Here is a 17,275-nt window from a genome sequence, read left to right as displayed (position 1 = left end):
CCATGACATTTATTTGTGGCATGAATAACTTAAATACCAATGAAACACTTTTTTTAAGTGCACACTTAAATTTGCAATGATATGCTATGATCACCACAATCTGTATCACTGTATCACTGTCATCCTGTTGCTCATCAATTTGCTTGAGCAGGTACCAGTAACATCTCCATTTTGAGACTGTTGTTACTGTTTTTGGCATATCGAATACGCCGCAGGGAGCTTGCCAGGCTCTGCCGTGTGGGCGGGATACTCTCATAGCTTGCCAGGATCTTTGAGAGGGACAGAGGAATTGAACTGGGGTTGGCCATGCGCAAGGCAAACTCCCGACCCACTGTGCTATTGCTCCACACCACAATCTAGTTTTAGAATTTTCTTTTACTATCTACCCCTTTGACTTCTTTTATATATTTTTATTTATTCCTCCTTGCTGTAATCTGTATCAGAAACTTCTTCCTTCTTTCCTTTGTGTGTGTGGGGGTGGGGGGTTGCGGGTGTCTTAGTTCATTGTACTACAGCCCAAGCTTTGCTTATCCATTTACCAGTTGATGTACTTTACAGTTATTCCTAGTCTTGGATTGTCACATGGTAGCAAGGAAAAAAGGTCATGGAAGGTTTTCTATAAAGGATGATGACTGACATGATTTGATTTACACGGAGGAAGATTGCCATGACCTAAGTTATGTTGGCGATAGAATAAAGAGAGGCAGCAGTAAAGACAACAAGACTAGTTAAGACTCAGTTGTAGTTGCTCAGGAAAAGCCTGATAGCACTTGGAACAGAGGAAAAAGTAGAAGAGATGGAGAAAAGTATATGAGTTTGTGGTATGTTCTAGAAAAGAACAAAGATGTGCAGAGGAGTTGAAGTGGCACAAGAAAAGATTGGTGGGCAGAAAACAAAGAATTTGTCTCAAGGTACTCGCTACTCACTGTTGGCTGACTGCAAAACTAAGGGTGAACTTTGTGATTAGAGTTGATGAAGTAAAGTCACTTTAAAAATCTCAATTCTCAGTCCTTTCCTTTTGGGGGAAAAATCACCAAATAAATTTAAATAAAACAAACCTCCATCACGGTTGAAGAAAAGTAGTTGCTACAATCCCCCGAAGTCTGAACTCCCAAGTATGCATGTCTCACACTGAGCAATCTGGACCAATCTGAGAGGAGATGCTGTGATCCAACAAACACTTCCCCCTCAGATCTCAGGCAGGAAACACATTTCCTTAAAAATAGGACTGCATTTCTGAAAGGCACTTATTGAATTATTGGGTGGCAGCCCTGAATGGTTTACATTTCTCCTGTGGATATGATGCCAGGTGGCAGCAGAGGAGTGTCATTGGATAAAGGGGGAGTTTGGGGGATGCAGAATTTTGGGACCTCTAGATAATTGTTGGGTAAAAGGCCGGAGACAAATGGCAGCACACCAGGAGAGAGAGAGAGAGAGAAAGAGACAGACAGACAGACAGACAGACAGAGACAGAGACAGACAGACGGACAGAGACAGAGAGACAGACAGAGAAAGAGAGACAGAGAGAGAAAGAGAGAGACAGACAGAGACAGAGAGACAGAGAGAGAAAGAGACAGAGAAAGAGAGAGACAGACAGAGAGAAAGAGAGAGACAGACAGATAAAGACAGAGAGACAGCGAGAGAAAGAGAGAGACAGACAGAGAGAAAGAGAGAGACAGACAGATAAAGACAGAGAGACAGCGAGAGAAAGAGAGAGACAGACAACAGATAGACAGAGAGAGAGAGAGAGAGAGAGAGAGAGAGGAAAAGCGCCTGATATAGAGAGAGGCAAGGGCGCAGGGTGGAGAGTGATGGGGAACACTGGTCTGGGAAATAGTGGAGGGATGGGGGTTGGAATACTGTATGACTGAAATCCAATCATGAACAGCTTTGTAAGGATCTACCTCACAGTGATTCAATTAAAAAGTTTTTTTTAATGAAACACAGAATTACAGGTCGAATGACATTTTCCCAGAGGTTGTGATGTACAGTTAAGATGTACAGTTAAGATTCACTGACCTAAGTAATTGAGCTAGCATAAATACTTTCCTCATTATCTGGAACTTTATAGGCGCTAAATAAAATGAATACTCTTCCAAAAAAATGCCAGCACATCAACTTTCTTATTTATTTATTTACATGTTGATTTTATTTATTTTCCCCCTTTCCCCCCTTTTTATTAATTCACCATGAGATTCAGTTATAAAGCTATCATATTTGAGTTTCAGTCATGCAATGATCATTCACCCATCTCTTCACCAGTGCACATTTTCCACCACCAAAACCCCCAGTGTCCACTCCCCCCCTTATTCTAACCCTCCCCCTGCCTGTGTGGGAGGCAATTTCCACTATACTCTCTCTCTACTATGATTACGTTCAATATTTCTACACCAATCCCACTATTGCTCAAACCTGCTGAAAAGGCAATGCTAGACAAGTTGTTTTGTATTGCTTGTTATGGCTAGCATATAATGTTGTGTGGCTGCAAGAGCGGCTGTGTGCTCTAGGAATTCTAAAATTTATTAAAATTAGGGTCTGGAGAGATCTCTGCAGCAAGCTGCTCGGTTCCGAGATTTGTGTGTGTGTGTGTCTCTGGATTGTGGCCATGTAGGAGCTTAATAAGTAGCCGGGGGCAGTTCGTGGGCATCATCTAAGAGTCCCATCAGGGTGAAGAGAAGGAGAAGGGCCAGCTCCTCTCCTGTCCCATGAGGCCTGGCGTTTGGCGCTTCTGCTCCCGTGTACCTGGATTTTTTGTTAGGTTCTAGAAGAACATCAACTTTCAAAGTTGGTACCAGTTTGGATGAATGACCAAATCTCCCTTATTCCTTTTTTTCTGGTTAAACGAAACAACCAGAAAGAAATTCTGGTTATAGGGGAAAAAATTACTTAGAAAGATGTGGGGTTGAGGGGAAAGGAAAGGAATATGCATTCAAGAAAGAATATGAGCTTGAAAGAGGAAGCAAAGAGACAGAAAGATACTTGTTCAAGGGAGAACACAAGCCTGAAGGAGCAAGCCTCCCTTTATTCCTCTTGTAATTGTTTTAAGTAAAAGTAGCATGCATGGCAGAGTCTCATACTTATTTGTCTACTTCTCAGTTCTGTCTGCCTGTCTGTCCTTACAGCCCTGACTATGCTTGGTCATACAGGATATGACAGTCACTGAATGGCAGTGGTTTACTCTAGTGGCTTGGATTTAGAGTCATTTTTATGCTTCCACTTTTTATGTCTCTGTACTGTTTTTAAAATGGAATTATTTTCATTCTTATTGTTAAATGCAAGAAAATGTAAAGTGCCCTAAGTTGCTATAATAGGTGGGACCAGATAGAAGTGATTTTTCATCAGGATCCAGAACTCAGGCCGTAAGATAGGTGATGTCTGAGACAGTCCTAGTTTTAGCGCTGAAATTTCATGTCCCAGAAATCTCAGGAACCCCCAAAATTGGGATGGTATGTGGCCCTCTTAAAGTGAGACTGGAATAAAGAAATGCAACAATTTTGGATATCCTGGGAAAGTGACTGAACTCTCTCAGGTACAGACAGAGTAACAGGCAAAATTAAAAAGAACCTCCAAGGAGAGGCCAGTATACTGTCCAGAGTGCTCTCAGAGCTTAGGCTAATAGACACATCTGGTTGACAAAGGAGAGAGAAGAGAAGTCTTGTTGCTTTCCTTTTACTAATGCTGGAATTTTCTGGGCTATTGTTACTTTTCTTCATCTTAAGAGAACATTTCAGGGGCTGGAGATAGCACAGCCGGTAGGGTGTTTGCCTTGCATGCGGCCGACCCAGATTCGATTCCCAGCATCCCATATGGTCCCCCGAGCATCACCAGGGTGATTTCTAAGTGCAGAGCCAGGAGTAACCCTTGTGCATTGCCAGGTGTGACCCAAAAAGAAAAAAAAAAGAGAACATTTCTAAGACTTTTACATGTGAAAAGCAGAGTCAATGAAGCCACACAACTCCTGAAAAAAACCATAAAAACAACAAACCCAGATTTTATTTGAAAATAGACCTAGAGAAAAGCTTTAAGAAATAGAATAGCATAGTCTCTCTAATATTGTTAACATTGACCACATTTGCTTTATAATTTGTGTGTTTTCTCTCTTTTTTCCCCTCATCCACTTTCCCCTTTCTTATACACACACACATACACACACAATCACAAACACATATTCCACATCCTCTCTTTCTCTTACATACATATTTTTTCCTGAACCATTTAATTCTAAGTTTTATACGTCATATCTATTAACTCTTAAACACTTTAGTGCGTATCTCCTAAGAATGGGAATATCAATCTAATTGTTGTCAACTTCAGTAATTCAACCTCCCTAGCAATACTTTGATCTAATCTTCCATGCACTTTCCAATTTTACCAACTGACTCTATAACGTCCTTGGCAGCATTTCCCCTCCCCTCCTCCAGCACAGGAACAAATGTAGGATGAAGAATTTTCATTTCCCTGTCACGTCTCTTTAGCTTCCTTTAATCTGGAACCTTTTGTATTCATTCTTTGTCATTTATGATCTTTTTGAAGGTAAATCCCGTTTTTAGGTTTCATAGAAGGTTTCTCACTTGGGGGTTTGCCTGTGGCTCCCTCTTGGTCAAGATGATGCGCTGGAATTGCAGACTCCGCCTCTCCAGGTATTCATCTACAGGTGCCATGACTACGGTTGGTTCAACAGGCAACAAGGACCAAGGAAAACCTCTTGAATGCTAGCTCCAGAATTTTCAGCCGGTTGTACGGGGCAGACATACCCTCTGAGACATGCAGTCAACAGCCAGAAGGTAAAGAAACTGAGATCACCAGTAGCACCTAGAATTCTGCCCCACAATCTGAGTGGACTAAGACAGACTAAGAATCCCCAGTCTCCCAACACACCCTCACAGCCCCTTGACTCCGCCCTCCCACCTCGCACCTCAGGCCTGGAGTCACTCTGCTGGACCCGCTGTGCTCTATGAAGTGTGCTCGCTGCTTTCAAAGAAATGTTTACTCCCCTTTACTTTTTTGTTTGTTTATTTTGGGCCACATCCTGTGGTGCTCAGGGTTTATTCCTGGCTCTGTGCTCAGACATCGCTTCTATTGGGGCTTGGGGGACCATACGGGTACCAGGGACTGAATTCAGGTTTGCTACATGCAAGAGAAGTGCCTTACCCACTGTACTATCTTCCCAGCCCTATCTGTTTTATTTTTATTTTTTTTTACCTCGCTTGTCTTGTTCACAGCCTCCCACCCCATCCCCAACAACATAATGTTCTGCCCCTCCTAAAAAACCAAGAGACTACTTTCTACACTCTGGAGTTCTATTAACTTCCTATTTTTCATCAATTCTACACGCAGATATTGGTATCTTGCATGATTTCCGTTTGTGTGTGTGTGTGTGTGTGTGTGTGTGTGTGCTTTTTTTTTGCAACAAAGGGCAGGTAGAAAGAGCTTGACTTGTGTTGGTTTCTAGTTGCTGCGAAGAAGAGATTTTTTTATGTTTTCATTTTCCTGTTTTACTTGTTTCTGGAACCAAACCAAAGACTGTGTCTTACTTGAGCAAAGACGTGAGAAATGAAACCAAAGCAAAACACAAAGCGCAGAGTAAAGCCACCCACCCTCGTGTGGTTCTACTCCCTCCACTAGAGGGGATGATTGAGTTTCCTGGAGCGAATTTTGCGAGAAGAGAATTCTGCCTGCTGTGTCTTATGAGAATTTGGCTAGAAGACCTTGGGGGAAATGAGAAGATCCTGGGTCTTCTCGGTGGTTAAATAGCAGAGAAGAAAATTAAGTTTCTCTTGGTTCTGAGTTACATAGCTTCCACGATGCCCACAGGCAGGGGAGCTTTAGAAAAGCTGAGTGTGGAGGACTTGTTTGCTAGCAGAGAGGGTTGATTCTGGGCAAAGACCATGTGGGCCCAATGTCCTGTCTTTCTCTCCCCCCACCCAGTGCTAAGGGCTACCCTGGACCTTGAAATTGCCTGTAAATGCTCAGTATCAGGAACTGAGACAGCAGTGTCTCCTTTCTTATTTTTTCTTTTTGCTTTTTGGGTCATACCCGGTGATGCACAGGGGTTATTCCTGGCTCTGCACTCAGGAATTACTCCTGGTGGTGCTCAGGGGACCATATGGGATGCTGGGAGTCGAACCTGGGTCGGCCGCGTGCAAGGCAAACACCCTACCCACTGTACTATTGCTCCAGCCCCAGTGTCTCCTTTCTGGATCTGCCCTTTTGGTGCAACAACTTCTCACCTTCTAGTATTCATTCTCCACCCTTACTCTGTCCTCACTTTCAAGTTTCTTCTTCTTCTTTTTTAATTTTTGTTTTTGGGTCACACCCAGTGATGCTCAGGGGTTACTCCTGGCTCTGCACTCAGGAATTACTCCTGACAGTGCTTAGGGGACCATATGGGATGCCGGAGATGCAACCCGGGTTGACCATGTGCAAGCAAACGCCCTACCCGCTGTACTATGGCTCCGGACCTCAAGTGCAGTTTTTTCTTCTGGGGGTGCAGTTTGTGTGGCAGTTTGCTACTAGGAATTTTGTAAGGTTTGCTCCAAAACCAATGGTAGTCAGATATGAGTTAGCAATATTCCCGGAATCAAAGATCACCCTGCCCCCCTGCTTGGAAGATAGGACTTATGGTCCATTTGGTGCCAGTTAGTCACCAGGCTGCATTCTATGTTTCCTCAAATCCATCCCCTACAGATAACAGAAGGCCAGATTCAGGACACCCATCCCACTGATCCCTATTTCCTTTCCTGCCCAAGACCACTTCTCACTTACCCTCTCCCAGGTCGCCACTCACCAGAAGTCTGTAGGCGCTGCCAGGAGCCCAAATCAATAAACTTCTCCTGTTTCTTCACTTCTCTCATCTCTGTCACTCTGTGCGCATTGGGTGAGGTCTTCAGTCTTTCACATTTGACATAAGTCTAGAAAACTGGAGACGGTGCCTTCCTTGATGGACAGCTCACTTCACGGGGAGAAGTACTAGCAGACCACACCTGCAGAGCTGCATTAGACTCTGACTCCCAATTTGTTTGAGCATCTTTGGTTCCTCCGTCCCAAGGCGCACTGGGATAGAGATAAATCTGCCAAGAGCTCTCTTCATGGATTTATTTGGCAAAGAACTGAATTTGTGCCAGGGCTCAAGAAACAGTTCAGCAGGGAGGGTGCTTACCTTGTGTGTGACTGACCCAGGAGTGATTCCTGGCACTCCAATTATCCCCTGAACACCACCAGGAGTGATCCCTGAGAGCAGAGCCAGGAGTAACACATGCACAGATAGGTATGACCTCTTGCCCAGCGCCCCCCCCAAAAAAAAATAAAATTTATGCCTTCAAAATGTAAAAGAACTTAAATTGGGGAGTTAATAAGTATTTACTCATCTGTAGCACTGTAGCACTGTTGTCCTGTTCATCGATTTGCTCTAACGGCACCAGTAACATCTCCATCCATTTACTCATTTAGGGCCTGAAATTTAGATTTAGATGGAGGTCAGATGGGAGATTAACACTCAAGAACAGTGTTAGTAAGAACAGTAGAGATAAGTATCAGGAGGATTACTCCACAGCTTAGAAGCCAGCCTACGTGCTGGGGGGAAAAGCAGCTCAGATAGAGAAGGGACCACCAAATAAAGGGTGCTAGGAGGGCCCATTTGGGATGAGAGATGCTGGCTGAAAGTAGACATGATGGTCACTTAGTACCTCTACTGCAAACCACAACACCCAAAAGGAGACAGAGAGCAAAAGGGAATGCCCTGCCATAGAGGCGGGGTGTGGGGGCGGTGAGGACGGGGTGGGAGTGGTGGGAGTGATGCTGGGACCATTGGTGGTGGAAAATGGATACTGGTGGAGGGATGGGCACTCGACCACTGTATAACTGAAATGCAAGCACAAAAGTTTATAAGTCTGTAACTGTACCTCATGGTGATTCACTAATAAAAAAATTATAAAAATAAATAAATAAGCAAATAAGTGGGGGTCAGAAAATGAGAGCAGGAGAGAATTGGGAGCAGGACCAGGTTGAAATGAGTCAGCAGGATGCTGCTGGCGCTGATTTGGAAGGCAGGGAATCTGGCCAAGCTCCATGTTTACCAAGGGAGTACACAGTGGCAAGCTGGGGACGGGGTCACTGTACAGGGTCAGCCTGCCATAGAGAACCTGGTACCAATGTGGCACCAATGAGCCGATGACTGTGTGGTGACCAAGCAGAGTCCTAGGTTATTTGAACAAGCTGCAAAGTCAGGCTCAGTGATGAGGCTTAAGAGCAAACTCTCAAGAGTCTTGTCAACTTCTAAGATTTCTCACTTGAAATATTGGAAAGTTGGAAAATTTTTTAAAATTGCAACTCCTTGGGAGGCAACACTCATCTAGGTCTTGCCAGCATACTGTTGTTGAAGGATGTAGCATAAACAAGCCACAGGAGTTTCCACAATGTTCCTTGCTCGGAGCTGTGGATTTTACTTGCCTTAGGTGATCCCGGGAGCACAAACTACAGTCAGCCACACTGATTATCTTGGCGCCGAGTTGTATTAAATCCATCAGCTTATGTCTCACAGTAATTCCATGACGTATATGTACTTTTATCCCCCTTCCCCTAATTTTTTTTTTAAGATGAGGGCAATTTGCTCTTGGTTATTCAGTGAGTGGTTGAGTTGAGTTGTAAACTTAGGGCTCCTGGATCTAAGCTCTGCCACAGTGCTTCTTTTTCCTTTTTCTTTTTTTGGATCATGCTTTGATCAACAAGAAAGCTTACATCAATGACATGAAAATAGTCTTAGAATAGTAAAGGAAATCATCCTCCTGTCATTAGCAGCTGCAAGGAGGGATGAACAGAGCAAGGCAGATGCTCTGAAAGGTCCCAGGCCTTTTCCCCTTAACTGAATAATAATAAGGTTTGTTATTTGGCTTTTGCAGACTGGGGTGTGGGGTGGAGAACTTCCTCTCTCAGCTAAAAACATCCCAGAAAAGGAAACAACTGCTGCAGTGCTTCATTTTTCCTTCTTCTCTCCTTCTCCAGCAACCTCCCCCACACCCCCGTACTTTATTTAAGCACTGTAATTTACAAAGTTGTTCATGGCGATTTATTACAGACACTATATTCCAACACCAATCCCACCACCCCTGTCACCTTCCCTCCATCAATGACTCCACTTTCTCAGCCACCCTTCAAGCCTGCCCCTGTCGTAGGTCCACAGTAATTTATTTTATATTGCTTGTTAAATATGGCTAATGGCTGATGGAATGATCAAAGAATACCTCAGTTAAAAAACTGTAAAAATTGCTATATCTCACCATGGGGACATTAAGTCCTCATCTGAAGGTTTGCTAAACTGTTGTTGAAAGCCTTTTGTGTTTATCTTTTTGTTAGTCCAGATTAGTTGGTTTCTACATTCCATTCCCATCCAATCTGGTGTGCTCCTACTGGGATGTTAGTATTGTAAAGTTTCCAGCTGAGCTCCACAGAGATGCTAACCTACCTGCCAAAAATTTCAGGTATACTGTTTTTTTGTTGTTGTTGCTTGTTTCTGTTTTTGTTTTGTTTTGTTTTGTCTTCACGGTAGCACTGTCATCCCGTTGTTCATCGATTTGCTCAAACGGGCACCAGTAATGTCTTCATTGTGAGACTTGTTACTGTTTTTGGCATATTAAATACACACCACGGGTAACTTGCCAGGTTTCTCGGTGTGAGTAGGATACTCTCAGCAGCTTGCTGGGCTCTCTGAGAGGGATGGAGGAATCAGCCATATGCAAGGCAAATGCCCTACCCGCTGTGCTATTGTCTGCAGTGCTTCTTAATTCATTTGAGGTGACAAACCTGTGAGTATTTTACATAAACTTTGAAAGTTCTTGAAGGAAAAATTACTGTTAAAATTTTTAAGTTTAGAGTTTCAAAGGAAGAAAACAATTCTAAGCTCAAAACAGAACAAAACAAAATAGAGCAAAACAAACAAGCAAAAACAACCCAACCCCCCTACTAGGCATAGAGATCTTGAAACCTAACAGATTTCTGAGTGGAGGTCTGCTGGTAAAGAAGCAAATGCTGTTCGTGCTCTCCCCACAGGCTACTGGCATTCACGGTCCCAGTATATTCAACGTGGCATACTGAAGGCTCAGAGCATTTTCTCAACTTGAATTTGGAATAGGCCAGTAGTGTTGGGGCTCTAATGGCCCACGGAGGAGCATTTGGCTAATGGAAGATGGGAATGGAGGCAAATTCTTTCTGTTTCTCATTCCTTGAGGGGGACACACGTGAGGTGGGTTCTACATTGCTCTCAGCATTCTCCAGTCAGATTGAGCTTTAGATTTCCAGAGTGGGACCTTGTTTAATACCAAAAGCTTTACTGGCATTGGTCCTTTTTCTGCTTCTTTTTTTTTAACTTGCTTAACCAGTATCATCAAATGACAAAATCCAGTTGAATATTTGTGTTGTCACATTTTTTTTTCAAAGCCCGATCTAACCAGGAGAGTAAAACACATGGAAGAGAATATGGACAACTCAGTCAGTACTGTCCATCAGCTACTGAGTCTGTCAGCTGCTATCTGCTCTCAGTGGATCTGCCACGTGACCAAACACCAGGAGCGAACACAACAGATATTAGGGGGTAGGGGAGGGGGAGGAAGAAAGAAACCATCTCGGCTGAGCTTCATTCACAGAATAATCTCTGAATCAAGATAATTTGCATGTAGACTCTTTGCAAAATTTTTATTAGTGAATCACCATGAGGTACAATTACAGAGTTATAAACTTTTGTGCTTGTGTTCCAGTCACATAATGATCGAGTACCCATCCCTCCACCAGTGCCCATTCTCCACCACCAATGATCCCAGTATCCCTCCCACCACCCCTGACCCATCCCCCTCACCTCACCTCACCTCTGTGGCAGGATATCCTCTTTTGTTCTCTAACTCCTTCTGTTGTTGTGGTTTGCAATGTAGGTATTGAGTGGACAACATGTTCGGTCTATAGCCTATTTTTGGTATGCATCTCCTATCCCGAGCAGATCCTCCAAATACCCTTGACTTAGTGTTCCCTTCTCTATCTGAGCTGCCTCTCCCCCCCAGCATGTGAGGCCAATTTCCAAGCTGTGGAGCAGACCTCCTGGTACTTATCTCTACTATTCTTAGGTGTTAGTTTCCCATTCTGTTGCTTTATATTCCACAGATGAGTGCAATCTTTCTATGTCTATCCCTCTCTTTCTGACTCATTTCACTTAACATGATACTTTCCATGTTGATCCACTTATATGCAAATTTCATGACTTCATCTTTTCTGATAGCTGCATAGTATTCCATTGTGTAGATGTACCAAAGTTTCTTTAACCAGCCATCTGTTCTTGGGTACTTGGGTTTTTTCCAGATTCTGGCTATTGTTGACAGTGCTGGCCTGCAGACTCTTGATCACATTGGCATCAGATAGTGAACATGGAGTCATGCATTTTGAGCCTGACACTGTGACTAAATAAGGCCTTGGAATCCCAGGAGGTGGTGAAATTAATTTTTTAATGAATTACAGGAGCCAGAAGGAGGAATATGATTGGTCCCAATGCATTGTACCCTCTCTTTGCAAAGGGATTTTGTTGCCCCTCTCATCCAGAGATGGAGTCTTATTCCCCTTCTCATGAGTCTGTGCTGTATTTGATATGCCAAATACAGTAACAATGATGGGTCTTATTCCCCTTGCCCTGAAGGTGCCTCCAATGCGGCACCACTGGGAAGAACGAGTAAAGAGAGGCTGCTAAAATCTCAGGGCTAGGACAAATGGAGACATTACTGGCACCTACTCGAGCAAATCGTTGATCAACAGGATGACAGTGATGCAGTGATACAGTGATCATCCTGCAGAATCACAAGAGGAAAGAAAATCTGATCTGTGCAAAGTTTAAGCTTAGTCATGCTGTTTTCTCTCTTGGTGGACTTTGAGCACAAACCAGGAAGAAAAGATGTGGCAAGACGGAGGTTGTAGACTCTACCTTGGCACCCCCACTGCTTTCTGAGTAAGGTTCCATATTCAGTCTCTTCTTATCCTATGGACCCTTGAGGCAGGAACTGAGGTCCCGTTTGTGATCTGTCCGATTTTACCCTGGGATTAAATCCACCACCAAATAAAGTGACAGAGTGCAAGGTGATACTGATGAAGAAAAACCCAGAGTGGAGCATAGAATTTTATACAGTTTTATAAATTTTGACTTCTTGTAAAACTCAGTCACAGCATGGCTGCCATCCTTTTGTCCTTGGTTTCTTTCTCACATTCAAAGTCACAGGGAAGATTTTTATCTTAATTAACAAGAAAATATGAACAAAGAAAACAGAAGGTGGTGGCCATCAGAAGCAGGAAAAAAATGCACCAGTCTCCGCATAGTTGTCAGCTCAACTTGAAATATTTTTGCTTTGGGGGAAGGAGTTTAAAGAAAATTAACACTGATACCTCTTTCTCTCTCCTATTCTTCCCTCTCCACCTGTCATTACCTATTTATATTGGAGCTTTAACTAGAGGAGCACTTTTAAGAGCATCTTTCCATGACTTTCATGGGTATTTTCTTCCTCCCTTCCTCCCTTCCTTCCTTCCTTCCTTCCTTCCTCCCTCCCTCCCTTCCTTCCTTCCTTCCTTCCTTCCTTCCTCCCTTCCTTCCTTCCTTCCTTCCTTCCTTCCTTCCTTCCTTCCTTCCTTCCTCCCTCCCTCCCTCCCTCCCTCCCTCCCTCCCTCCCTCCCTCCCTCCCTTCCTCCCTCCCTCCCTCCCTCCCTCCCTCCCTCCCTCCCTCCCTCCCTTCCTTCCTTCCTTCCTTCCTTCCTTCCTTCCTTCCTTCCTTCCTTCCTTCCTTCCTTCCTTCCTTCCTTCCTTCCTTCCTTCCTTCCTTCCTTCCTCCTTCCCTCCCTCCCTCCCTCCCTTCCTTCCTTCCTTCCTTCCTTCCTTCCTTCCTTCCTTCCTTCCTTCCTTCCTTCCTTCCTTCCTTCCTTCCTTCCTTCCTTCCTTCCTTCCTTCCTTCCTTCCTTCCTCTCTTTATTTTCTTGCACTTAATTTCAGGCTTCATAAATTTCCCACTTTCTTTCCTTCCCTTGCCTTCTGTAGGGTAGTAAATGCTAAGAGAAAAAGTTGATTTTGGATGAGAACAATGCATTTTTGGTGTAAAATCTGGTTCACAAAGCAGTCTGTTGTTGCAAGCTATTTTGGAAACCATCCGTCTATTGATCAATTTATGTATATCATGTAGCTCCTTCAAATATGACAGAATTTCTCAGATCTCTAAAATACAAGTTTCTTGCTAAACTTAAATCAGTGGCCAAAGTGTGTGTGATTTGTGTATTCCCAGGGGCCTCTCCTGTTTGATCTACTCCTTCAGGCTGCTTGTTCCCAGGCAGTCCTATGGATAAAGGGATAAGTTTTTATCTAAGGACCATAAAGTGCACGTAAGCTCAAAGGAAATATAAACGCAGCCCTATATTGAACTGCTATGTTAGTTAACTGTGATTTATTTATTTTCTGTTAGAGCAGCAAAAGTCTATTTCTTCCTTCTTTGATTATACATGTCACAGGCAAAATAAATATGTATATATTATTATTTGTAAAATTGTTTCTTCCCCAAACCTCTGCTAGATAAATTTTTGTGTTGTCTGTTTGGCTTTTTTCCTTCTCTTTATTAGCTATCCTTTCCCCTTTAGACTTCCTCTGGAGAAAATGGAGCAATGGAAGAAAGAAAGAAGGGAGGGGAGGAAGAGTAGAGCTGGGACTAGGAGCAGAGGCTACAGACACCTCCTTGGAGCTGTCTTAAAAATGTCAGCACTTGGGCTGCTGACCTGGGCACTAGTAGCACTGTAGCACTGTCGTCCTGTCGTTCATCGATTTGCTTGAGCAGGCACCAGTAACATCTCCATTGTGAGACTTGTTGTTACTGTTTTTGGCATATCGAATACACCATGGGTAGTTTGCCAGGCTCTGCCGTGTGGGTGGGATACTCTTGGTAGCTTGCCAGACTCTCCGAGAAGGACAGAGGAATTGAACCCAGGTCGGCTGCGTCCAAGGCAAATGCCCTACATGTGCTATCACTCCAGTCCATGGAGCACTAGTATTTTAATAAAACCACCTTGGTGGTTGAACGGACTTCATAGATGAGAACCACTGAGGTTTTGATGAGTGAAATATTAGAGCAGAGGCAAGTTGTAGGGTAGCTTGTGAGAGAATAGAACAAGATAAGATTAGGAGAGTGTGGATTTTAAGACATGCTGTAAGCTGGCGTTGTGAATTCTAAATTGACTCGGTGATATCAGTAAGAGGTCAGAGAATAGATAAATATGAAATGACTAGAAGATGCCCGCATGGATCCGGGCCATTTATGGACAGTTGACTGGAGTGATAGCACAGTGCGTAGGGAGTTTGCCTTGCACACGGCCGACCCCGGTTTGATTCCTCTGTCCCTCTCGGAGAGCCAGGCAAGCTACCTAGAGTATCCCGCCCGCAAGGCAGAGCCTGGCAAGCTACCCGGGGCGTATTCGATATGCCAAAAACAGTAACAACAAATCTCACAATGGAGACATTGCTGGTGCCAGCTCCAGCAAATCGATGAACAATGGGGTTACAGTGCTACAGTGATTTATTACAAAATTGGTTCTTCAGAGTACTGGTAAGGAAAACGGGTTTTTCAATCAATGGAGCTCTTTGACCACCTCTGACCATATCTTGTACTGCTCTTCACCACGAACACTTTATTCCAGCCTGCCTGGACTTTTTATTGCTGGTTGAATGCAACAAGTCTGCTCGTGCCCCAGAATTACTGTGTCCATGCTCTTGTTTGGCATTGTTACTGGCACGACTTTCATGGAACTCTCTGCTCAAATCTAGATTCCTTGGGGGACTTCTCACTTGAAAAGTGAGAATGCTGAAGTTTCATTTCCAAGTATTTATGTTTCTTTTTTTTTAATTTTATGGAATCACCATGAGATAGTTACAAGCTTTCATGTTTGGGTTACAATCACACAATGATCAAATACCCATCCCTCCACCAGTGCACATTCCCCACCACTAATATCCCCAGTATGCCCCCCATTTCTCACCCTCCCCCTGCCTCCATGGCAGAAAATATTCCCCATACTCTCTCTCTACTTTTGGGCATTATGGCTTGCAACACAGACACTGAGAAGTCATCATATTTGGTCCATTATCTACTTTCAGCACACATCTCCCATCTCGACTGATTCCTCCAGCCATCATTTTCTTAGTGATCCCTTCTCTATTCCATTTGCCTTCTCCCCTCCTCTCATGAAGCAGGCTTCTAGCTATGGGGCAATCCTCCTGGCCCTTGTATCTACTCTCCTTGGCTGTCAGCCTCATGTTATGTTATTATATACTCCAGAAATGAGTGCATTCCTTCTATGTATGTCTCTCTCTTTCTGACTCATTTTACTTAGCATGATACTCTCCATGTCTATCCATTTATAAGCAAATTTCATGACTTCATCTCTCCTAACAGCTGCATAGTATTCCATTGTGTGGATGTACCAAGGTTTCTTTAACCAGTCATCTGTTCTAGGGCACTTGGATTGTTTCCAGATATTGGCTATTGTGAACAGTGCTGCAATGAACATATAGGTACAGATGTCATTTCGACTGTGCATCCTCGGGATATATTCCCAGAAGTGGTATTGCAGGGTCATATGGACGCTCAATTTCTAGCTTTTGAAGGACTGTACATATTGTTTTCTAAAAAGACTGGACTACTCGGCATTCCCACCAACTGTGAAAGAGCATTCCTTTTTCCCCACATCCATGCCAGCACTGGTCGTTTCTGTTCTTTTGAATGTGTGCCAGTCACTGTGGTGTGAGATGATATCTCACTGTTGGGTGGCATCACCTTCCTCAACTTCTAACTCTACTACAAAGCAGTAGTAATTAAAACAGCATGATATTGGGCTAGAAACAGACCTACAGATGAATGGAACAGAGTTGCATATCCTGTCACAGGTCTCCAAATATCATGAATCACACGAATCACAAAATCCCGTTGATCATCGAGTTGCTCGAGCAGTCTCAGTAACCTCTACATTCGTCCTATCCCTGAGATTTTAGAAGCCTCTCTCTTCTCGGCCTTCCCAACGATGCCGCATAGGAGGCTCTTTCAGAGTCAGGAAAATGAGATTCAGCTGGTTACTGGCTTTGGCATATAGATACACCATGGGAAGCTTGCAAGGCTGTCCCATGTGGGCAGGAAGCTCTCAGTAGCTTGTGAGTTTCTCCCAGAAGGAAAAGCACGTTATAAGATATCGCGTGGCTGCTTTGCGGAGCTTCTGGGAGCTCGCTTTTAAGTCTCTGGATGTTGGCCATTGATGGGATTACACACACCTGGATTCCTCTGCTGGTACCTTCATGCGTGAGGCTTGTCCGAACACGTGGAGAAGGGCCTTGAGCATGGCTCTGGCTAGGTTCCGGTGGTCTCTTAATCTTTGACAAAGGAGCAAGAAATGTAAAGTGGAATAAGGAAAAGCCTCTTCAACAAGTGGTGTTGGGAAAACTGGATAGCTACCTGCAAAAAAAATGAACTCTGACCTCTGTCTAATGCCAGGCACAAAAGTCAGATCAATGTAGATTAAAGACCTCAATATCAGATGTGAATCTATAAGGTACATAGAGGAGAATGTAGGCAGAACTCTCCATGACATTGAAGTTAAAAGCATCTTTAAGGATGAAACAGCACTGACCATGCAAGGGGAGGCAAACACAAACAAATGGGACTGCATCAAACTAAGAAGCTTCTGCACTTCAAAAGAAACGGTGACCAAAATACAGAACGAGCCCACAGAAATGGGAAATAATATTTACCCAATACCCATCTGATAAGGGACTAATATCCAGGATATAAAAGACACGAGTAGAATTTTGTAAGAAAAAACCTCCAATCCCATCAAAAAATGAGAAGAAATGAACAGAAGTTTCCTCAAAAAAAAAAAAGAGATACAAATGGCCAAAAGGCACATGAAAAAATGCTCCACATTGCTAGTCATCAGGGTGATGCAAAGTATTTACATTTCTTCATAGTACTTCTCAGCACTACCTTCAAATATTTGTTTGCTTATTAGTGCTTGCCACCTCACGATGTGAAATCCATTAGAATATACAAACACACTATTTAGTACTGTACATCCAGCACTTAGAACAGAATTTTCAATAAATATGTCAACTGAGTAGAAAAATGGACAATGAAATGAATGAATCATCCTGACAGCACACCATAGGGGTCCTGGGATTTATTTGAGCTGATTGCATGTATTCTCTAAACTGCTGTTTTATCCTCACTTGGGGGAA

This window comes from Sorex araneus, chromosome 3 (assembly GCF_027595985.1).
Source record: "Sorex araneus isolate mSorAra2 chromosome 3, mSorAra2.pri, whole genome shotgun sequence".
Lineage (NCBI taxonomy): Eukaryota > Metazoa > Chordata > Mammalia > Eulipotyphla > Soricidae > Sorex > Sorex araneus.
This window is presented reverse-complemented; position numbering follows the sequence as displayed.